The 24,981-nt window shown below is 47.2% G+C and overlaps 1 protein-coding gene and 2 pseudogenes across 1 annotated transcript in view; 2 read left to right on the top strand and 1 right to left on the bottom strand.

Moving 5' to 3' along the window:
• The window catches only part of LOC144132307 (uncharacterized), a 327,162-nt gene that overhangs the window by 19,537 nt on the left and 282,644 nt on the right, over positions 1-24,981 (top strand). The window lies entirely within an intron of this gene.
• On the bottom strand, positions 5,718-15,776 carry LOC144115264 (uncharacterized; annotated as a pseudogene).
• Positions 6,216-6,377, top strand: LOC144116644 (U2 spliceosomal RNA; annotated as a pseudogene).

Here is a 24,981-nt window from a genome sequence, read left to right as displayed (position 1 = left end):
AGGCAGCCGGCAGCAGCCGTCGGCGTCGACTGTGGACAACAAATCTGGTTGTTTTCAGTAATTCAAGTAATGTCTGAACGTACTCTTATCAAAAGTGATCTAAAATTAACTTTTGGTGACGTAAGAGAAAGCAGATACAATTAGCGGGAAGCTCCAGTATCCTACACGAAGCGTTTCCCAAGCAGGCGATATAGCATCATCGACGCTTATTGCAGTGTTATCATGGTATGCAAATGAGTAACAGTGCAATGTGTGAGCAAGAGTACGTAATATTTAGGATAACGATAGCCCACCTGCCGTTTTATGCCACGCAAACGAGCAGTACTGTTTGCGCACAGCCATGTAAACTAAATCAGCGCGGGGCTGCAGTTGTCGTAATCTTCCCGTGTCTTCTTCTATTTTGGAAGACTTGCGCGGCTTGCCTCGGAAAGCGCGTTTTTTGCAGTTGTGTTCCTCAATGCATCCGTTTGGTTGCACCATCGTCGGATGCACTTCTCGGCCACGTCGAAGTTCCTGACCGCCACACGCTTGCTGTGTTCGACGGCAAATTCCCTGTGGTGTAGCTATTAAAGTGCTTGCCCATCGTGCTAAAACAGTTATGCTCGGTGGCGGCATGCGAAAGCCACAACTACCTATCCAACTACGGTGAACTAACACGCTACCACAACCCCTGTGCTTTGACGGCTGCGAAAAGCTGGAGCTGGCGATACTAATGCCGATAGCGGGAGTTCGCGGTGGAGGAAAAAGTTGACGATGTTGATGAGCCTCGGCCTCGCGCGTCATTTGTGGGTGGCAGCTGGAAGCTCCTGTGCACGTGCACGGTCGGGCTCAAGGAGCGGCGGCGGCGGCGTGCGCGCGCTCCTCAATGCGCTCCTCTCCAGACTGGCTCGGTGTGTGCGTGGCCTCTGCGATCAAGTGCACCCTTGCTCATAGCCGGAGCTGATCGTGGAGGTCACAGCGTGTACATTTCGAAGGCTATTCTCCCATGGGTCGTGCAAAGGTTGGGTGCAGCCCTTACACGTGTTTATACGGTAGCATATGGTGGCAGCTTCTGCCCAACGGCCATCGCAGCAAACATGACAGTGCATCACTGGTTTTCTGCACCAGATGTCTTCACGAGAACACTCCAAGCGCCCTTCTCATTGACCGTTGTTTCAGGACATGTCGCAGGTCAACGGAGCTTGATCGGCGTTCCATATTAGTGAGAAGAGGTAGCCAATCTTTTCGCGGATCTTGGTGACTAAACGATGAAAGTCGATGTCCTTGTTTTCGTATGCAGATGGGAGCTGCTGGCACAGTGACGTTCGCCACTTCAGTGAAAGTCCATTTCGACGCATGAAGCGAGTCGTCCAACTGCAGCTTGCGCGGAAGTCTTTTGCGGCGATTCCCAGCTTCCTGGCAGTTGTGTTTACCTTTGTTTGTATCATTTCTAATAATACTGCACAACCATGTTTGCGTTGGTCCCTCGTGTATTCAATGACCGCCTCCTCAACGTGACAGACTGGCCCGTTTTGGGTCTGCGGAAAGCCCAGCGAGTCCTGTTAGTAGTCATTAGCTTCTCACGATGCATTTTCCAATAGCATATTCGGATTTCGTCCAAGCCGAAATGCCTGCCGCAGCACAGTTGCCATGCTCCAGCTCATAATCAACAGCCTTGAGCTTGGACGCGGCCATGAAACTCGTGATCTCCCCATGGTGAAATGCCACTGATACTCCCACAAGACCATAACACACACCGCTGACTTGCAAATGGCGAACACTTGTTTTTATCAAGAATCATGGGAATTCGTCGGAATGCGTTTGCTGCGGGATGACTGCAGGTCACCCAACAGGCGGCTGCCGCTGTAACAGTGCGGGACATCAAAAATGGCGGCTGACAGAGCAACTCGAATGTCGCATTCAACAGATGGCAAGCATGATGAGCAGCAATACTTGGCACACGACAAATCGCAGTGGCAAGTTCGGGGTACGATCTTTCATGATCTTGATCACGAGATCATGAACATGATCACGAGAGATGCTTCATTCATGCCGCGATGGGCCAAAGTCGACACAGCCATACAATGATTCATTTCAATCTTAAGCGCATTGGTTCAAATTTGTATTATGATGTTGCAATCACTGCCATGCGTAGGCGCGCGTCTTCACTCAATGTTGCGCATTCTGCTTGCTGGGTTATTCCAGACTCCTTAAAGGGGAATGCGAGCCTGAAGAGTCAACTTTTGAACTACTGCAGCAAACCCGATAAAGTTTACAGGGATGGTGTATCTGCTTCCCGTTGCACTATTTAAATTGTCAGCTTCCTAGCTCAAAATGAAAAAAAGTTATAACTGTCATATTGAGTAATCAGGTGTGTCAACTTCGGAAAACTATCATTTGAAAAATAATTGAGATATGCTAATATTTTAAGGTTAGATATCTTCTGGATGTTTTATAGTGCAGGATAAGGCAATTCGCGCGTTTCAGTAAGGAAACAAAGAACCACGTGTCAATCAAGAAAATTTCAGTCAAGAAACCTCTTCAAAGCAGCTTTTGGAGATGCAGTTTGGAAATGAGTTTTTCCTAACAGTTTTGTTTTCCGAAAAAGTGCAAACTGTGAAAAATGAGTTCAAAGATTGAAGAACATGCGATTTATTTTGGGATAAAAAAAGTTAAGGTGCCCTCCTCCATAGGTCGGGCCCTCCTCTTCAACACGACCCTGCTCTGTGGCAAATGGTTCAAGCCTTGTTTTCTGCTCGTCAAATACTTTGATGGGTTGCTCGCTGGATGTGCTTCATCGTCTGGACTCCATGTTCTAGTTCCAGCTTGTGAAACGCTCGTCTTGATGACATTTGCACCCTCATTAAATTCTAGTACAGCGAAGGCTGCTGTAATCTCCACGGTTCATAGCGATGCGAATTCGGTCTTCAGCTGATGGACCATCACCGGAGGTCGGGGGTTCGCTTCAGACGCCGTTGGCAGGCTTAAGCCTGGGGAATGCACAAGCATACGCTCACTTGCTGGCGGTTGCCCAGTAGTGTGTAGGCATCGCTCTTTCGTGATGCGTTCTCGCTTCCCGAAGCTTCTCCGTGTTGAAGCCTTCGCTGCGAGCATCTTCCGGTCACACCACCGGCCACCCGCTGTTCGCATTAAACTCACATAAGGCAGAAAATGTGACAGATAGCAAGCTTCGAACACGACCAGAGTGGGAGTGAATTCGAATGGCGCAAAAACAGCGTTGGGTGGTTGCGTGGTATATTTCCGCCAATATGAGGTCCTATTTCGGTTTTCCAGCCACTCTGCAGTTGCTGCGGCCAGAAATATGCCATATGCCTTTCTTTTTTTTAGTTTTTCGTTAGCAGCCTTGCTTATTCTTGATGGAAGGTCTTCCGTGACTAAAAAACACGAAAAACAATCTTTTCAACATGGGCATTCACTTCTCGTTCGGTTTTTTACCCGCACTGCGGCCGCTTCTTGAGAAGAGCATTCATAGACTCCTTCAACGGCCTACCACCGCCTCATGAAGAATTAATTTTCTTCGGCTCAGATAACAACAAAAATTTGTGAGAATATTCTTCATTAAATAAGCAATATAAAACAACTCAAACTTAAAAACCGCATTTTTTTTCGAAAATCAATATTTTAGCCCCGCATCCCCCCTTAAGCCTTCATTCACCAAGTGTGCCGACTATTTTATGACATTCGTTCCCGCTTCTTCGCCGTTTTACCTTTACCTTCAAATCCTAGCTGTGGCTGTTCGTGCGCGCTTCCTTTGTTTGTTGTATTTACATCACGAGCACTACGAGGAGTAGGTGTGCGGCTCCCCGCCTTTCGTGTTCGCCTCGTGTACCTCCTGACTGCAGAAACTGAGTCTTCCACGGGAACCTTGGCCTTAAGAACTAGCGCTCTAAAACGGGAATCCATAACGGGCTGCAGATACAGGAAATGTTAGCCGGGAGTACTGTTCGGGGCCCCACCCTCGTCCTCAAACCACGCATCTTGCCCTCCTTCGTCCTCACCTCACGTCTTCCCACCCTCGCTCTCACTTCGCCTTGTCTGCCTCACCCTCACGAATATCCATGCGCCAATCCTTCCTCACCTCACCAAGTCAGATCCTCATGAGGTGAGGGTGAGGACGCCTTCATAATGGCTCGCGGTCATGAGAATGCCCACCTCTGGCTACAGGGGTATTCGTACATATATGTTAATGCAGTTACATCAAACCGTGGCAGCAGCACTGCTTGAGCTAATGGCCTTGCTCTTCAGGAAAATGGTGCCGCTTGTTTAGGCCGTATGCACTTGTCTTACTCTAAACAATTATCTGAGGAGCTCTATTTCAGTTGTCATGTGTGCATTAATGCTTAAATATAACCCTTTGAAAAAGTTTGATACTGCGCAGTACCTTCAGTAATCATGTTGTCTTTCTGTTGTTCATGCTTTTTGCAGGGGGAAATGCAGACCACGTTGCAGGAAGTTTTCGATGAAGTTCTTGCGCTGCGAACCATCATCGATGAAATGCGGCAACCCATCTAGCTTGCATCACACCCTGTATATAGCCAGATGAATCTGTAATAATTTTGTTTTCATAATTTTGTGCTTTGGTGAATCTTTAGTAGATATGTACTTATTTATTTGTAGGCTATTTTAAGTGAAAGTAGCCTGTTTTTATATTTTCGGCTGGTAAGGGAACAGTGCAAGGGACAAGGCACAAGGAAAGAAACATTGAAAGACACACGGGTGCCGATTATTTGGATTTTTATTTCGAAGTACAGAGAAGATGTAGCCAAGGGTTGGTATCAATTTCTTCGGGATGAGCAAAGCTGCGCCGTGATGCTATTGTTACTGGCTGTTACATTACACCTATAATTGTTTTCCTAGATTTCCATCCAACAAATTTTATGCGTTAAATTCATGGATTTTTTCCCCAATGTATATGTCCCGAGGAAAGTCTAAAAGCAGCATCACTGCGCAAAGTGCATCTTGGGTGATGCAGTTCTATAAATATTCTTAATTCATAAATTTTTTTTCCTAACTGCCTGGGACGAAGAGCCCAATTAAAAACGGGGAACTCCTTGCATCATACTCTAGTTCAGCTATTCAAAATTAAAAAAGTTGTTTCAAGGCTCTTAACTTTCTTTGTACACTGCGAACTTGTAACATTTTTTTAATATCTTCTACTCAGCTCTGATTTCTCTGTTTCAACTAAATTGAGAATCGTTCAGGTTGAAAATAGGATGTTTTTTTATGCACTCTCAAACGCATGCAAATGACTCAAAACAGCTGCGTGGCAACTCTGCGACAGTTTCCTTCGGGGATTTCACCACCTGTACTAATGTGAATTTTTACTGCAAAAGCAGTACTACTGCACCCCCCTCAGATATTTAAGCAAGATTCGTACACCGTCTACCTCCACCCAGCAGAGCACTATCCACCTGCTGGCCTGATCCGACCAGGAGAAATCAGGAGTCGTTTTTTGCTGTCCTCCCCTCTATATTTCACTTTTATATCCTTTTCTCACAACTATCCTTCTCCCTTCTTGGATTTTTCCTTTCTTCCAGGTGGCGAGGGCTAATCTTGTGTGGCTAACCACCCTGCGTTACGTTATATTTGACTATAGTTGCAGTGTGCAACTGGCGTGGGCGGGGCTTTTTTTTCAATTTCCTGTCCTGTTCCTTTGTTGGGCTCCATGGTGGGCAGTTGGCACTGTAGCTGAACAACACATATACTCTATATGGCCTCTAATTCTTTATAACCTGATCGCCCTGATAAAAGTAGGTGGACCGAAATCTCAGCAGAGTTCCTGCAAAGAGCCAAAAAAAGCTTGTCATTCACTCTGAAATCCAGTAAAAACCAGCTCGAATAGTCAAAATGTGACAGTCCTTAAGCTTAAGAGGGCTCACCAGCTACGAGGCAGCTCAGATTTGAACTTTCTCAATATATGGCAGCACTTAAGTACCACAAAACTGAGGCAACTTCCATTTCCCCTCCAGGTCTGTAAATTCTACCTTGACAGCTCCTTGACCGCGCCACGAAAGTATTAGTTCTTCCGCGAACAAAAAGTAGGGCCGAGAACTTCCTGTGCATATCCTGTCAAAGCTGGGAGACGGAACCACAAAAGAATAACCGGCCTCATGAGGTGGTGGTCATAGAATGGACCTTTCTCTAGTAACCCACCACTCAGCTGCCACAAGGGAAAGTACGTTTTCTGGTTTGGGTCCCCCCCTAAGCTCCCTAGCATATTTTCTGCGAAAATACATTTGCAATATCTGATATGCGGTCCTAATTGGGCCCAAGATGTTAAACTGATTTTTGGAGCGCGGGGGAGCGCTCGGGGCTTGCCCCACCACCGCCACGGGTCGACCCGGCACTGCACTATCTCCGGGACCGGCCCAGCAAAAAACAAAAAACACATTTACAATGGTCTAAGAGCACTTGCTGCTGGGCTAGTTGGTTTTGGTTCATAATTAAATAGTTTTAGGCGCAAAAAAGGACAAGACACATAGGGTAGGTGACGGGACGAAGCGCCAACTTCCAACTTCCAATGGTAGGGTGGGGTATACAGCCTGTAGTTAGAAGCAGTGCTGGTTTTGCCTATCCAGAACGGATAAGTGTGAGTCATCTTCTGGCCCACCTTGGGCGCACCTCCCCTTCGGCACTCCGGCCATCTATTCCGTATCCCGAGTATTCCTCCATCGCCACTCGCGATACAAGCCAGGCGACCGTGTACGATCGAGTGTGGACGGCGATTGGACGACGCGACCTCAGTGAAAAGCTTTTTACGCTCTCATTATATGCGCTTTATAGTGTTTATTTTGCATTGTCTTTGCTGCGTTTGACCGTACTTATTGTTTAAGCATCCGGCTGATGTTTCTTTGACAGAAGTAATGCCGCAGTAAATGATGAACCGCGTAGCTCCTACCTAATACACCATTCCAGAGCTTGTCCCTCAAGTATTGTCATTTAGGGCTGTTGAGGATAAATATATATTAAATTAAATTGGCCTAATAAAGTGCTCATTCTTTTACTCACCACGGCAAACCGATACAGTCCTGTCTGCATAACATGTCTATTGAGAATTTTCCTGATAATCTATTTCAAGCAATATCAAAGCAGATTTACACAACAGTTGCGTTTTGGTTAACTTGCATGTTATGCACAGGCTGTCTCTGTAAGGATAAATTCTTCCACTGCATATATAGCTAGACATCCATTGCGAGTCATGTGTGTCAGTATTTCCTTTGTGCTCGTCTCCACCTTCCCTGTGTCAAGTGAAGCAACGCAAGACTTCTATTATGTGATGTGCATATAATGCTAGGTGCGTATGTTTACGCATGCAACTTTTGTGTGCATGTGTCTTTTGATCCTTATCCTCATCTGAAATGGCTAGCCAGATATGTTGCGGGGCTAGCATTCACAGCGTTTTTAAAAGAGTTCCTTCTGCTCTATAATGAGGGTATATAGCACATACAGTTCCGTCGTCCTGATTGGAGTCAAATTGCAGCTGCACTGATTTTCTTGCATTGACGGGTGTGAAACGCATATAAAAGCACAAACCTGACACTAAATACTAATTTAATCATGGGGTTGCTGTTTTCCTTAAATTCGTAACACGAGTTTTTTCATGCAAGGTCCTAAAGTGGATTATCATTTTGATGCGCAAATCATTAAGAGGAGGCCACAAAAGATTTTTGTCCGCTTAAATAAATGCAGCCATTCTAGAACGCTTTAATTTCACATAGACTCCTTGTATGAAGCAGCAAAGTAGCCATAGCCTTGGCAAAAATTTTCAAGCAATTTAGGCTAACCACAGTCGTTTTAACCTAAGGTACGCCTAACGAATACTGGCAGTTTGAAAACCAAACTGACAATGAAGTAAGCTTTATTTTGCTCAACCTGTTGCTTATAAGCAACAGATAGCACGTTCCAAAATGTTATATATAACAAGTTGTGTACAGAATGCTCAATTTTACCTGCTGCTTTGGGAACCAGAATCACTGTTACGATCCCTCTTTTGTTTTCTGGTCTGAAAAAGTCTAAACATCACTGTACAGCTATACGAGAAGGCATATGCATGTATGCCCCTCACACCCTTAAATGCTTAATTTTATTTCACTGTATTTTACGTCATAATAGCTTTTATTCTGTAGATATATTTCTACAGATTCTGCTTGAGATAACCACTATACATGGTAAATGTATCCTGTTTCCCTGAATATACGAAGTGTTGTTTCCCGGCCTCAAGCGGGAGGCGTTCAGGAGCTGTAAGCCCGTTTACCAACTTCATCATGTTATGTTTATAATGATGGCGGCATGTATGGCCGTTTACGCAGTACTGAGAAACCACTTTGTTTTCCATTCACATGGACACTTTCACAATTGTTTAGATTTGTACAGACAACATGCCAGCTTGTTTCTGCATGTGTCAACATTGATTGGCTCTCAACACAACTCTCCAGGTTTGTTTGTACTTCTGCTATTGCAATATGAGCTCAGGAATGACTGCTAAATTAAAACTGGTGGTCCGCTGTCACTGTTCAAAAAACAATGCCTTGCTTTTTAGCAGTGATACATGGCTTGGCCCCTTTAATTGTCTCCATACTGTGCTAATTCTATATTGGCTTTTCTAAGGGATTGAAAAACATGACAGAAAGAAATCAGTATCGTTGCGCGGTCACTGTTCTGTGAAATACCGAAGTGCTGCAGTTACAACTGATCTTACAGATTTCAAATTATTGGGAATGTCATAAATTTCTCGTGTATTTGGATTCGGATTTGACAGCAATGTACTAAAATATGAATTTTTTATATGCATAAATCAGACACACAAACTTCTTATGTCAATAAATAAATGTCTTTTGCAGTAACAGTTCAGCGGCGAGACAGCAAGGAGGTCTGCTAACATTACAGCGAGAGCAAACGTTATAGCTGACAAATCCTTTGTGTGGATTAATGAAACAGCTACAAAAGACTGCAGTGTGCTCGTTAGAATAACTGATCATTTAACCTGTACTAGATCTTAGCTATCTGAGAAATCAATGTGAATTTCCCGGTTGTAACTATACAAACAGCTGAATATGTACTGCGGACCAAACTTGTTCTAGTCCCGTGTCCTCGGCTCCGATAATTCGTGATGCGAATGGGGGCGTCGTTCTGATATGGTTATTGCATGTTTGGAGATAGCGTAACTTTTAATGGGAACACTGTTCGAATAACAGGGGCAAAAATCCAAGAGCGCAGTGAGAACAGTTGCATATATGGGCGAATTTTAGCTGAGACTAGCCGAGTAGCGATCGAACGAGGTGCACACGATCGCGGTGTGATGCCCTTTTTCACTTTCTGGAATAGAAACAGCATAGAGGTTAATCGTTTCCCGCGATGCTGTTTCAGATAAAGCTCGCATGCTCTGTTGCAAAGTTTGTCGTGACTTCGTTCGCGGACGTCAGGGTGGCCCGCGCCGAGCTCCATGGCCATGGCAGACAATCGCGGTTTTACCTTCCACGACAAATCTATAGCTAAATATTCCTCGATGACTCGAGTGAGACGCAATCAATGCGGGTATTCGGACCGCAGGAAATCCTTGTTTTGCTTCGACACATGCCTCGGCCGCCGCACGGGCGTCAGTGAAGGGCGCGTCAATAAGTACGCTGGAGTCACCCGCTCAGTCGCAAGCAGCAAACTCTATCCCCGCGCCCTCACGCGGCCGTGCGCAGAGTCGCGAGGGCGCGCCCGCATGCGCCTTAAAAACGATCGTACAGCGGCCTTTAGCCAGGCAGATGCGGCACTCCGTTTTCAGCGCCTTCTGCGAACTGTTCGGCACTAGAGAGATTGTCCGCCCCAGCCACGCCACACACAACCTTCTCTTCCTGATATCCTTGCCTCAGTGCAACGAAAAATTAAAATACCCAAAGGTCTGCGCTCAACCTTCGCATTAGAGAGTATCGTAATCGTCAGCGAATTTTTTTCTTCACTTTTACATCTCGTATTGACACTGCGATGATTTGGCATTATTCTTTTGGAATTGGTTGTATTCCACGAGCTTCTGTTAATTCGCTTAGCATCGATCGTGGATGCGCATTCAATAGACCAGTACACGAAGACGTATTCCTGCTGTTAGATGCGGGCCCCTGGTTCGCCTGTGCCATCTCTCGCCAAGGTCGGTGTCCCCTTGTTCCGGATCGGGAGACTGCTGTTGTGGGGTGACGAAGAGATGAGAGGGTCTTCGAGGTGGAGAAGAGACTGAAAGGGTTTACATTTTTACATAGTTCGAAAGAGTGAATCGGGAGCTGCCTGATCACACGCCAGATCGCTGCTTAAATAGGGTCCGCTGTCCCCAGGTCCCTAGTTGGGGAATTTTGCCCATTAAAAATGCGTCGAATCACTGTGATGTAGATCACGTGTCCAGTCTTTAGGGTCCGCCTTCCAGGACGCCCCCAACCACACACTCTTGCCACTCCTGGCAGATTAGGGTCCGCGCTGTCCAGGCAGCAGTGATGAATAGCCCGAAGGGGGTCCCATGGCAGCGTCGAAGGTCAGTCACCTGCCCTCCACAGCGGTAGCGTGGGAACTAAAGGTTGCCACTGCAGTTTGCAGAAGGTTCCACGTATAGGGAAAAGCACTTAGTCTGAGACGAGGTTGTTTTCGAAGCACGAGGATTCCGGCGTCGTTGGCTTAGTCAAACACGGCCGCATTTGCCACGGCTCATTTGCAGCCCCGCCGCTCGCCGGCTCCCCTGTAGACGCCACCACCTGCACTCGTGGCGCTGCACCACGTCGACGGCCCTTTGAAGCCTCTGTCGATTGATGCTTCTCAGTGGCTTGAATGTTCTTGGCATGTTGGCGTCTCCAAACGTAACCGCTCCTCCGCGGCCAGGACAATCTCGATCGGCCAGTGGACACAATCACTGGTCGAGGAGAGATGACTTGATTTGTAGCGTGGGAGGCCCTTCTTCATCTTGTCTGCAAGCACAGAGCAGAGTCCTAAACCTCGGACAACAGAGGCATTAGTCGAAACCAGCCACTCAGCATGGCGCCACTTCCCAGGCAGTGCACGAAATTCACCCGAGAGCCGCCAGGCTGTTATGCGATACTACTGCATTGTCAATATAAACGTAAGCACAAAAATGTGTAGCTGACAGCAATAATCTCGGCTACTAAGAACAGCTTCCATGTCTGCCAAATTCGCTGCCAATGCCCGATTCTCCGAACACGACTTGAAGAGAGGTGGCAAATTTGAAAGCAAAAGAAAATAGAATATGACACCACACCAAAACAAAGCTAACTAGTACCTAAAAAAATACGAAAAGGCACCGAATTGCCACCGAACGGATACCTCAATTAGGGGAATAACCTGCTCAATCCGTCGGCATTGCCATGACATTTTCCCCTTTTGTAATGCACAGAAAAGTTATATTGCTGGAGGGCTAGACTCCATCGTAGCAAGCGGCCATTCTTGGGCGACATTTGACGCAGCCATGTAAGCGGACAATGATCTGTCTCGAAAGTAAATTTCGCCCCGTAAACATAAGAGGCTAGCTTCCATGCGGCCCAAACCAGACAAGCGCATTCCTTTTTCGAAGCGCTGTAGGCTTCTTCCCTTACGATTAACTTCCTGCTGGCATAAAGGATAGGGTGCTCCTCATTGTCGTCTCCGACTTGGCTTAATACGACCCCCATACCCCGGTCGCTGGCGTCACACTGGACCACGAATTCCTTGCTGTAGTCCGGCGCGCGCAACACGGGCCGCGAAACCAGCACGCTCTTCAAGTTCTGAAACGAAATTTCTTTCGCTGCGTCCCAGATAACGCTATTCGGCTTTTCTTTGCGAAGCGCATCGGTCAAAGGAATTGCTAGCTGTGAATAGTTGGGTATGTACCTTTGGTAGTACCCCACAATACCGAGAAATGAACGTACATCCGTCTTAGTTCGGGGCTGCGGGATTTCAGCGATAGGGGCTATCTTGAGGTCTGACGGCCTCCTCGTCCCTCTACCGACAACATGACCAAAATAGGTGACATGTGAGCAGCCAAAACTACATTTTTCGTCCTTAATGGTTAGCCCAGCGTCCCTCAAACTCGTCAGTACACTCCTGAGATGGGAAACATGGTCTTCCCACAAGTTAGAAAAAATGGCCACATCGTCAAAGTAAGGCAGCGCGAAATCCTGCATGTCCTTGAGGATGATGTCCATTAACTTTGAAAAGCTAAAAGATGCATTCTTTAGCCCAAAACTGAGCACCAAAGGTCAGAATACCCCCATGGGAGAAATAAATTCTGCATACTGACTCGCGCTTTCCGAGAGGGGGACCTGCCAGTACCCTCTCACTAGGTCAAGGCTGGAGATGTACTGTGCCGCGCTGTCTCGATCCTTTCTTCGATGTTCAGTATTGGGTACAACTGGTCCTTCGTTATAGTGTTCAGCTTCCTGTAGTCCACGCAAGGTCGCGGATCTTTGCCTGGTGCCTCTACGAGTATCAGCGGAGAGGTGTAGTCGCTCTCTGCTGGCTCTATCACGCCAAGTTCCAGCATGTGCTTTATCTCCGCCTCAATTATTTCTTTCTGCCTTGGAGAAACTCTGTAGGCTTTCGATCTTACTGGATCGGTCGAAGTTAGCTCTAGCTCATGCGTGATGAGATTTGTCTTCTCCGGCCGGTCGCTAAAACTCTTCCGGAATCCGCACAGCAGTTGCCTCAATTCTTGCAGTTGCTTTGGTTCTAGATCCATGGTGCTCGCGGATCGGGACACGATTTCCTCTATGCTGTTGGTAGAATTTTCTTTCATGCTGCCTTTCCACTCAGGGTTTTCGGTTAGTAGCTCTTCGGGGATATTTACTGCCATGTTTACAACCCCGCTCCTTTCTTCATAGGGCTTCATTAAATTGCAGTGATAGATCTTTATCTGCTGTCCTCTCCCTGGCATTTTCAATGTGTAGTTGGTTTCTGAAATCTGATCCAAAACTTCCACTGGTCCGTCCCAGTGAACTTCCATCTTATTTTTGCGTGCGGACCTGAGAATAAGCACACGATCCCCCACCTTGAAGGTACTCAGTCAAGCATTCTTGTCGTAGTACTTCTTCGCCGTATCCTAAGCCGTTTTGAGATTCCGATCCACTATAGTTCTCGCGTGGCACTCAGGCGGTTTAGTAACTGCAGCACATACTCCACTACTGACTGACTCTCTCCTGTCCCCTCCCACATTTCTCTAAGCATCCTAAGTGGGGAACGAAGAGCCCTTCCGTACACTAGTTCTGCAGGAGTGAAGACCGTCGCTTCGTGCGGTACTGTTCTCAGGGCGAACAGCCTAGCCGGGAGGCAACTTTCCCAATCGTCTTTGTGCTCATAGCAGGAAGCATGTAGCACTCTTTTGAGCACTGAGTGCCACTTCTCGACGCTGTTCGATTGAGGGTGGTAAACGGAGCTATGAATCAACCTCACCCCACACCTCTGTAAGAACGTAGTTGTGAGTGCGCTCGTGAAAACTGTCCCCTGATCAGCCTGAATTTCTGCCGGAAAGCCAATTGGAGCGAAAACGGACAGGAGACCGTCCACTATCCCTGCCGAGCTAAGCTCCTTTAGCGGCACCGCCTCCGGGAACTTCGTAGCAGGGCATATCATAGTGAGCACGTATTGATAGCTTGACTTAGTTCTGGGTAGGGGCCCGACGGTGTCAATGACCAGACGTCGAAAAGGCTCCGAGATAAGCGGAGCCAGCTTTAGCGGGGCCTTCCATCTTTCTCCTGGTTTTCCGGTGCGCTGACACGCGTCGCATGACTGCACGTAGCGTTCAGCATCTCGGAAACATCCCGGCCAGTAGTATTCCCCAAGCAGCCTTTCCTTCGTTTTGTTGACACCTAAGTGCCCTGACCAACTGTTTCCGTGACAGAGGCCTAAAAGGTCAGAGCGGTACTTTTCAGGCACGACCAGCTGATCAAGCGTCTTCCCCTCTTTGTCCCTGTAATGGCGATACAGCAATCTGCCTTTGTGGTGCAATGTCACGTTACGCCTAGAAATACCCCCCTTGGCTATGAAGTGTAACTTTGACAAGCTAGGGTCTCTTTCCTGTTCTGTGATTAAGGAGTCTCTGTCAACGCGCAATAAGCGATCCATGCACAGGGAGGTTGGTAATAACATGGAGCTTGGACTGCACGCTTCTTGTAGGCTGGAATCGATTGGGCTACCTTCGGTAACAGGTTCCTGCTGCTGTTCATGTGCTCGAGCTGCATTTGCTTTGCTTGGTTCCGCAAGCTCGGGAATTCCCTCCATCTCGCCAGTTGCCTCTGATTCCTGGTTGTATCTAAGCTTGGAAGCAAGCTCGCGTGATTTGGACCTAGTAAGGGCTTTCACTGTCCCCTCAGCCAGCTTCTGACCTCGATCGCAAAGCAACTGATTTGACTTATTGGAGAATAGATACGGGTACTGCAATGAAACAGCCGACGAGACAGCGGATTCTGTCGCTAGCTCGCCGAACGGGCCTGAAATTACCACCCTTGCCATAGGCAGGCACACACTCTGATTTTCTAGTACCTGTCTTATCCATGCTACTTCCCCAGTAAAGTCTTCCTCCTTGACATATGAGGGGTGAACAATGTCCATTGTTGCCCCGCTGTCCCGAAGGACCCTGCACGATTTTCCATTTACTTGGAGCTCGTGAATATATGGACGAAGAAGTTCCAAATTCTCATCACTGTCGTTGGCATATGAGAAAGCTAATCGCGTCTTTTTACACCTTGCTGCAATATGTCCAGTTTCCTGACAGTTGAAACAACGGAACGGCTTCCTGGCCTCGAACTTCTTCGTCAATCCTTTCTGAGCTTCGGCCTGTTCGGCACGATCCTCAGTTTTTTCTGGGCCTGTTTATTGCCCTCAACTGTCTCGCGATTCCTAAATTGCGATCGATTTTTGGGAATGAAACGCTTCCTTAAACCGAACGCGTTCTTTTCAGACTCGCTTGACTCGGAACTCAGCTTTCTCCGTGTTGCATATTCGTCCGCTAGTTCTGCAGCTTTCTCCATCGTGCTCACATTTTCTGTGTGTTGCACCCATAACTTAACGGCCTCAGGGATACTGTTATAGAACTGCTCGAGGCCTACACATTCGACAACCTTATCTTTGGTGTCATATGCCTCCGCGCCCTTCAACCACTCTGTAAGGTTGGCCTTCAAACTGAATGCGAATTCTGCATAGCTCTCGCTACTTTTCTTGCTGGCACCTCTGAACCGCTGTCGGAATTCTTCCGCCGAAAGTCGGTACTTTCTTAGCAACCTCGCTTTCACCTTCTCGTAGTCATCTGCATCTTTCGCATTAAGCCTCGCGACTATAGTGGCCGCCTCACAGGGCAACACCATTAGTAGCTTTTGTGGCCATGTCTCCTTAGCGTAACCCCGTTTCTCACACGTCCTCTCGAAATTCACGAGGTAATAACCAAGATCCTCGCCAATCTTATACGGCTTCATCAATCTGTCCATATGAAATGATTCGGCCTGACTCGCTCTCTCTGGAGTCGTGCCTCTCGAGCTCTCACATTCCAGTTTCTTTTGGTCATGCGCAAGCTGCAACCTTCTGAGCTCCCGTTACTCTCGCTCGGCCGCTAGCCGTTGGCGCTCATTTTCCTCTCTCTTTTGCTCATCTTCCTTTCTCTTTCGCTCCGCTTTGAGGAGTTCCCACGTATCGCGAACTGTTTCTTCCTCGGCGGTTTCCAAGAGCAATGTGCAAATGTGTGCCTTTTTCATCTTCTCCTCTACCTCTATACCAAACTCTTCGCACAATGACAGCAAATCTGCCCTTCGCAACTTCATCAGATCCATGTTTGCTGCTCTGAGCCTTGACTTTGCTGAACAATTGTTGACGTGAGCTACTCACACTTGTCTCACTGCACAACTTCCCTCGATTCCCAGCAGTTTTAACCAGCAGTATTAACCCAAACAATTGAAGCCTGGCGAATCTCAAGCAAAGTTCAAGCACTCACCCACAGAAGCAACACCACGCCTCATGGTCGATCCAACCGCTGCCAACCAGTTGTTAGATGCGGGCCCCTGGTTCGCCTGCGCCGTCTCTCGCCAAGGTCGGTGTCCCCGGGTTCCGGATCGGGAGACTGCTGTTGTGGGGTGACGAAGAGATGAGAGGGTCTTCGAGGTGGAGAAGAGACTGAAAGGGTTTATTTACATTTTTACATAGTTCGAAAGAGTGAATCGGGAGCTGCCTGATCACACGCCAGATCGTTGCTTAAATAGGGTCCGCTGTCCCCAGGTCCCTAGTTGGGGAATTTAGTTCATTAAAAATGCGTCGAATCACTGTGATGTAGATCACGTGTCCAGTCTTTAGGGTCCGCCTTCCAGGACGCCCCCAACCACACACTCTTGCCACTTCTGGCAGATTAGGGTCCGCGCTGTCCAGGCAACAGTGATGAATTGCCCGAAGGGGGTCCCATGGAAGCGTCGAAGGTCAGTCACCTGCCCTCCACAGCGGTAGTGTGGGAACTAAACGTTGCCACTACAGTTTGCAGAAGGTTCCACGTATAGTGAAAAACACTTAGTCTAAGACGAGGTTGTTTTCGAAGCACGAGGATTCCGGCGTCGTTGGCTTAGTCAAACACGGCCGCATTTGCCACGGCTCATTTGCAGCCCCGCCGCTCGCCGGCTCCCCTGTAGACGCCACCACCTGCACTCGTGGCGCTGCACCACGTCGACGGCCCTTTGAAGCCTCTGTCGATTGATGCTTCTCAGTGGCTTGAATGTTCTTGGCATGTTGGCGTGTCCAAACGTAACACTGCATAAATTGGCGTACGCGATAGCGACAGTAATCATCTAGAGTAGCGTGCCTTGCATTTCCGTGCAGACAATTAGTGGTGGAGCTCTCCTTTTTATAACAGAAGATTAAGTGGCATAGACACCGCTTCACCTGAGAGGAGGAAAATAGCCTCGAACTACAGCCGCTCCTCCTCTCTGCTATAGCCGGCGGCAGGGGCAGCAAGGCCTGGTACACAAAACACGCATCTGCGGCCAAGTAGCTGCAAAGCGTTTCGCTCCTCAGATCGACAAGGTAAGTTGTTGGGCGAGTTGGTTTCAATATTCCATGACTGCAGCGCAACGAACGGAACATAGAAGAAGGACACAGGCAGGGACACAACACAGCGCTGCGCAAAAGAGCCCCTTGTACGAGGAATGAAGTTCGACAAGGTGTCCTCTGTCCTTCTTATATGTCTCGTTCGCTGCGCTTAAGTCATGGAATGCGCCTAGATATCGCCACTAATCGAGGCTCAAGATAGTTCGGCTACCTCTGTATTATTGTTGGCTGAAGTAACAGTTATTCGAAGCGGAAAAAATTATCTCCAGAAACATGCGAAATGCATCGACAGCCACGGCATGTGTGTGCGTGCATGCCATTTCAGTTGCACCACCTCAAAGGCAAGGGGCGTCTTCGAATTGCAAGCATCAGCCAGAAGGGTTTCTTCCTGTCAGCCCCGTCTCATGCGTGCTCTGAACGCTTTGTTCGTTGAGAACGGATGCTCGAAAACTTAACTGTGCGGGAGGTAGTATTGGCAGAAAAAGTTGACGGGATGCGGGTGAGCAAGAAAAAAAATTATCTCGGCGCAGTAATGTAAGCCGACTTTCGTGAACTGTACGGATGTACGGGAGGACATGCATGCTCCACCGATTTTAACAATACACGACGATTTAGTCCCAAGGCAGCGCTACAACACTTCTTTTTCCGAGTTCCCGCACCCCGGTCATTTTTGCTGCCGATAATATGTGTGCATGTGGCTATGTGAAAAAGTCATTCGTTTCGCACACGGGAATTTATCTGCATCAAATGCCCTAGAAAAAACCGTGCATGAGGAAAACGCATACCCAGCATTTCTGGACAAAAGCATTTTTGAGCGGGAAACCGTTTATGAACGCAATTTTTTTTTTCATAAAATATAAGATTTCACTGTAGCGATCAATACATCCGCAGATCACCCGACAGCAGTGTTGTATTTTTTTTTCTATTCACGTTATTGCTATCGTCCAAAGCGTTCCCCATTGGTTTCCTATGGAAGCCTTAACTGTTCGATGCAATCCATGGAAACACTTCAAAAGAAAGATTTTGCTACATATCAGAATAATGAACAATTACCTTCACTATTTCCATAAGTGTGTCGTAAAAGAAAATTTTTCAAAACTTTATTCCGAGAAAGCTGGACTTGTTCACGCAGATAAAAATTTGCAGGGGGCGTAGCGTGAGAACCGACTACAAGCCAACAAAAAAAAAAGAAAACGTAGTTAAGCTTGATGCACATATGCCCTGACCTCCTCTTGTTTTTCGCATGAAAAAGCATTGTGTTGTGTTTTGCATGGAAGAATTCGGTGTAACTTTTCGTCGCATTAAAATTGTGCCACAGTATTCAGTTCTCAAAAGGACTGGGCTAGAGCTCACTTCCACGCAATGTATGCAGCTGGTAGATTTTCAAGAACACAGCCTAGATCTAGACTTTCATTATTCGATCCAGTTCTTTCTCCTAATTTGCCCCAAGTGCGATCGTTCCCTAAGCCTCGGTGGTCACTGTCTCAACGTTGCGTCGTTGCATCGCATGCTGTGCTCTCTTCAGCTTTCGGTCATCATTTTCTGCTACAGTGTTTTCTTTCCTTTTTTTTTTCCCGACCCCTAGCCACGACATTTTGCTCCATTATTTCTCGCGCCTGACCTACGTAGTGCTGCGTACAGGAGGTTATAAATTTAGTCCTATGCGTTTAGGCGAATCCCCCAGGTGGAGTAAATTTGTAATAGGGAAGTGTACGCATTAGCATGCAACCAAGTTTTCTCTTGCAGCCCTATGGCTGACCTTGGGTCGGTGCTAATGAGCAATCACTCCTTTATTACGGTTATAAATTTTCCAGCTAAACCGTGTTTTAGGAAAACGATAACGCAACATCCTCCGTATAAGCTGCGCTGTTGAATGCAGCCTTGGCCTGCGTCTATAGCGCCTGTGTCCTCATTTTTTTCCACCTTGGGAGAGGATCGGAACGGATGCACTTTTTGGATCAAATTTCTTTCGCGCACAACTTTTTAGTGATAACAGGTAATGAGAACAGGTAAATGCTAGGTGCTTGCACCAATGTTTATTTTCATATGATTCAGTCTCCTTTGCGGCATTATCAAACGACGGTTGCAAAAAGTGGAATGTTTCCAGCTTTCTTTTGAGTTATACGAGCACTTATAATGCGGCCACAGGGACCGATAAGTTGGGGCTGTTGCTTCAAAGCTGCAGGCTCACAATATTCACCGGCGTCCCGCCGCCGGCTTTGCCCATTGCATCGACTGTGTACGGTGCCTCTCTAAATCTGCGCGTGGATTTTACTGTAGAGAGGCACAGAGGGATTACGAGGGAAGACTCGGGTAACGAGGCCCCGGAGTTAACGGACATGTTACTTGCGATATTTGCAATGAGGAAGGCCGAGCCTCATGCAAATGAGCGCTTTTTACGTTATTAGGAAAGGAATTATTAACGAGCGCGTTAATGAACTGAAGCGAGTATGTGGGAGAAGGTCCCATGGATGGGCCATTCCGAATAAACAAGAAAAAATGAGAGGCGCCACGCCTAAGGCAAATGCGTTGTTGTAGCCGCCGCGGTGGCTGAGTGGTTATGGCGCTCGGCTGCTGGCCCGAAGGACGCGGGTTCGATCCCGGCCGCGGCGGTCGCATATCGATGGAGGAGAAATTGTGGAGGTCCGTGTACTGTGCGATGTCAGTGCACCTTAAAGAACACCAGGTGGTCGAAATTCCCGGAGCCCTTCACTACGGCGTCTCTCATAGCCTGAGTCGCTTTGGGACGTTAAACCCCATAAACCAAACCGAACCAAATGCGTTGTGAAGCGTAAGAGGAGTCTGTATAGAGATTTAAAGGACGCGTATCGATAGGGGACACCTACGAAGTCAGCCTATTGAGCTTGCATTAGCGTTATTTCCCGATTTCGAATGCAGTTCATAATCATGCCGCGTGGTGTGGGCATCGACGCGCCCACAGCTCAATCATTAGACTGAACGGAGCCCTAGTTCGCGATTCAAAGAAATTTCGTTCGCAATATTGTCACTTGGTGGAAACACCGGCGCCAATAGACGAGCACACTGAGGTGTCACGGAAACGAACTATTAAATAGGCTAGCCTGTGCCCGCAAAAAAACTGAACTGGGCAGCGGCGACAGCTACAAACGTGCAGGGCGGACGTCGGCGAACAAGAACCTCGCCACTCTCGGCCGCGCTCAACATACGTGTACAGCTGACGAAGAACTTTCGAAATAACGTAGAACAACGTTAGACCAGTCGTGAGCGGCTAGAAAACATTCGAGATAAATCGTAACATCTCTCGCCAGAAAGCCGCGTGCTGGCGGCTCTGAGTGCGATCAAATAAACATTACAAAGCTGTGAAGCTATATGAAGCTCTGCTTGTCATGTCCCGGGTATCTTTGAGTACTTTGAACTTACCGAAACAGCGGGATATTGTTCATACTCGGGACAGGAAAACGTGCAAAGATGACTTTCGATGAGGCAGAAGTGCGCACGATATTTAAGTTGCGGCACCCTCGTCACGACATGCGAGCTTTCCTGAGTAAATGGAGAGAGCGGTGAACGCGCCCCTTTCTGTAAGTGAGAGGGTAAGATTATCCCTTCTGCAAATCGGAAGACCATGGCTGTGCCTATTAAAACTGTACGCCTGCGGAGAATCTACTCCCAAAGATGCTAGACGGGCGATAACTGTCCTCGGCCGATGTAATCCGTGTCCCTTGCAAGCTCATAATTTCGCGCAGTGTCTTGGAATGAACGGTGTCACTGCTTTTAGCTCTACTTTCCCGCAGATTGTGCTGCAGAAGCAAGGAAGCAAGCCCAACGAAGAAGAGTTTGCGAGACCAGCTCAAAAGACACCGAATATCACCGCTGGTTACCGATTCGCATCTGCGCCTTAACAAAAAAAAAAAAGCCCTTCATCTGCGAAAGACAGATGCCCCTCTCGGCCAGTGAGGTCCTGCGCTTACAAAAAAAAAATATAATAATAATAACCGGTTGCCGCACTCACCGAGAGGATACCATAGAATGCAAAACCTTAATTTTTGTTTAGTTATTATTGTTTGTTTTTGTTTGCTTTTTCAGTGTTATGGTCTGACTATCATTATTTTTTACTCCCTCCCCCTTACACAGTAGCCTCGAAAGGGAGCCTTTAAGGGTATTTCTGAATGAGTAAATAAATAAATAAATAACTAAATAAAGAAATAAATAAATAAAATGTCCTTTAACGGAGAATATGCTACATTTGCAGAAGGCGGTGTTCTCGGTGTACCCTGGAAAAGTTCCATACTTAATTTTCGATTTGATATATATATATATATATATATATATATATATATATATATATATATATATATATATATATATATATATACCAAAAGTGATTTCTGGCAGCTGATTTGGTCAATATATTATAAAATCACCAAAAATTGAAGAAACATAACAGGATTTAATTCAAGACATTTCGGCTATATATATATATATATATATATATATATATATATATATATATATATATATATATATATATATATATGACGGGGAAAGTTTCGGACAGCTTGTGAGAGGCACCGTGTGGGTTGTATAGAAAATTAATATTCGGAGTTGCTGGCTTTATTTTTCGTTAAATATTATTTGGCTGCATCAATTCAGTCGCAACCCTGTTATTAATCATTGCCGGCATAGCCTGAGCCTACAGAAAACGCACAGCGACCTCAAAGGGCACCTCGACTCCATGCACTGAAACGGGGCAAGGCGTTACGATAAATTACTTGAAGCGATTCGAAGAAAGTTAGCCGGGGAGACAAATTTCAATATCGCCCCGGACTCACCGTTACAATTTCGGCAAGCAACTAGCAGTCAAACCGTTACTGAAAAAAAGAACAATTGAAGCCCGAAAGTACTCGAGTAAAAAACGTGTTCGTAACTTCACACGAACGATGTGCCTGCGTTCCTTGGCGAGCTCCGTACCGTTTCTCGCTTCTTTTGCTTCTACAAACGCGCAGCTCTTGTGTCGCGCTAGAGTGTGCCCTCAGAACTACTGCGAAATAACCTTCGTTAGCGCTTCGAAGACATCTCTATGCCTGCGCTTGTACAGAGTTCGCCACCCAACGCTTCCTTCGTACGGATTCCTCCAGCTTGGAAGGTGGAATTCCTTTTAAATCATGCCAGCTCAGCACCCGCAGGGAGCCCTCTCTCGCCAAAGGCCATGGGGCAGATTCTTGGATGACAACGACAATATTAAATTGCGGACAGCGAGGTACAGAAAGAAAATTAACAGATGTACCATTAAGATTAGAGGGTGAGCGTGGAAGGAACCCAAGTTGCTATATATCATTCATGGCAACAGTCGGCGTCAGAGAGTCGGGGGGGGGGGGGGGGGGGGGAGCGCCTGTCCTGCAGCGGACGCAGTTCGGCTGACATTGCTGATGAGGGTGACAACTGGCTGGTTGCCCCTCGCCATGAACATGCTGTACAGGTAACGCCAAAAATCCCGCGCATTGTGAAAGGCGTGCTTAATGGGGCGTCAATTTCGCAAAAATCGTGCTTTAAATTTTTGACTTCGATTCTCTCTCTTCTTGTTACCATAATGTTTTTTTTCCCGCGTCTTCTTCATTATGCAACTGTGCCATTTGGTAAGGGGCTTTCTTTTAGGGAGTTACGGGTGTGCGAATAGCACTTTATCGAAACTGAATCGAATGCGAATCGGATATTCCTATCATTAGTCACTACTTTTCCAAATATTTGTATTATTGCGGTACAGTGAACCGCTAGTGGTGGTGGTATACAGCTCATGGAGATAAAGCTACAACTTTCGAAAGACGGGAGACGCAGGACACACGAAGTCAGTATTATAGCGGTGTTACCTTCATGCCATGCATGTAAGCGAATATCCTTTTACTGCCGACGGCGGACGACGGTGAACAAACGAGCTCCACATCTAAGTTTACGAGAGTAAAAATAGACACGAGCCATAGCCTCCGATATCGGGCGCCAAGGCAGCTTTTGCTGAACCTGGCTGAACCTGCAGGTTGCGTTGCCCAGTATTGAAAGTGTGAGCATCATGAACGCCGCCACACAAACGGGCCACCTGGCGGCGCTGAATCGTCGTTCCCGCGCAGACCGATCGAGGCAGCATTCTTTGCGGTGCTCGAGTGGGCCTTTTTTTTTTCTGAAACACTCGTCGAAGGAAACTACGACGTCCACTCTCTTCGAGCTTTGTGCCAGTTATCCGAAAACGTCACAACGTACTCGATTCGTTTCGAATTGTTTTGAACATGCATTTTTTATTCGTTCAGAGAAGGCACACTTATAGCACTTCGCGGTGCGTAGCATCCCACTGTGCGTCTAGCTCTTCTTGTCCCGGCTTTTTGCCGCGTGCCCTCACCTACTTTGGAACCTGTTAGCGCTGATACGGTGGGCCTCTTTTCGACAAACACGCAGAGAAGAAAAAAGTGGCGAACAAATTAAGCAATAAACCGACTTCTGAATATAATAATTGGTTTTGGGGGGAAAGGAAATGGCGCAGTATCTGACTCATATATCGTTGGACACCTGAACCGCGCCGTAAGGGAAGGGTAAAGGAGGTAGTGAAAGAAGAAAGGAAGAGAGAGGTGCCGTAGTGGAGGGCTCCGGAATAATTTCGACCGCCTGGGGATCTTTAACGTGCACTGACATCGCACAGCACACGGGCGCCTTAGCGTTTTTCCTCCATAAAAACGCAGCCGCCGCGGTCGGGTTCGAGCCCGGGAACTCCGGATCAGAAGTCGAGCGCCCTAAACACTGAGCCACCGCGGCGGGGCCGACTTCTGAAAGGAAGGTTTCAATTGGTTTATGGGGGGTTCAATGTCCCAAAGCGACTCAGGCTATGAGGGACGCCGTCTATAGTGACGGGCTCCGGAAATTTCTACCACCTGGGGTTCTATAATGCGCACTGACATCGCACAGCACACGGGCCTCAAGAATGTTGCCTCCATCGAAATTCGGCCGCCGCAGCCAGGATCGAACCCGCGTCTTCCGGGCCAACAGCCGAGTGCCATAATCAATGAGCCATCGCGGCGGCCCCTTGTGAAAGAAAGAAAGAAAAAAAAACTGCGCCCGTTTCACACATTCTTCTGTGTTCCTTTACTTTTCCTTGCACTCCGTACCAACCAGCATGGCATAGGCGTCGATCGTGCTATGCATGTCTACATTTCTAAAGTGTCCGATAAGAATTTGATTGCGTGAATTACTGAATTATTGCGCCGTTAACTGATCGTGATCGAAGCTTCTTGCACAATTATGCCAGGAATTTTGACGGCGGAACCAAACGCATAGCAAGCCTTACGATTCGCTGGGAAAGCATGGCCAACAGCTGGCGCCGTAGAAGCTATAACTAGGGGTTGTACTTTTCGGTTTTTATATTTGAAAATTCAGTTGACATTTGCTGGTGTTTATGTCAAAACGCAACTTTCGGTTTTTACTGCCTAATATTATTTGCTACTTAGGGATTTTCGCCTTTTTTTTCGATGAAATTGATATTGTCCCTGTGCAGTAAAAAAGGACGTAGAGTTTACCTTGGCCTCATTTTTCTTTTTTAACAAGGAACTTATGTAGCAGTTATCAACACACAGATGGCGCAGAAACCAGAACATGACAAGCCCAAAAGTTGTCAGTTTCCTGTACACGCATTTCAAAAGTCTATTTGACCAAGCGTCGACCCTAAGCCAATGATAAGTCTGAGCAGATGGCGCTTACCTAAGAACGAGAGCCTCCCCATCTTCAACGGCGAGTCTCAGTTCGCGGTTGAATACCTAAAAACTCACAAGCATGACACTGAATTCCAAAGATACAGTTACCTCACTGAGTTCCCCGATCTAAAAACTTATTTCCAAAGCATTTTGCCCTAAAAGAGCCGAGCACCAGGCCAGGGGAAAGCGTTTGCCTATTGCATCACTAGTGGGCACCCGGCGACACCGGGGATCGAACCCG

Source organism: Amblyomma americanum, chromosome 1, assembly GCF_052857255.1.
Source record: "Amblyomma americanum isolate KBUSLIRL-KWMA chromosome 1, ASM5285725v1, whole genome shotgun sequence".
Classification (NCBI taxonomy): Eukaryota; Metazoa; Arthropoda; class Arachnida; order Ixodida; family Ixodidae; genus Amblyomma; species Amblyomma americanum.
The sequence above is the reverse complement of the archived record's forward strand: the minus strand, read 5'-3'. Positions and strand labels throughout refer to the sequence as shown.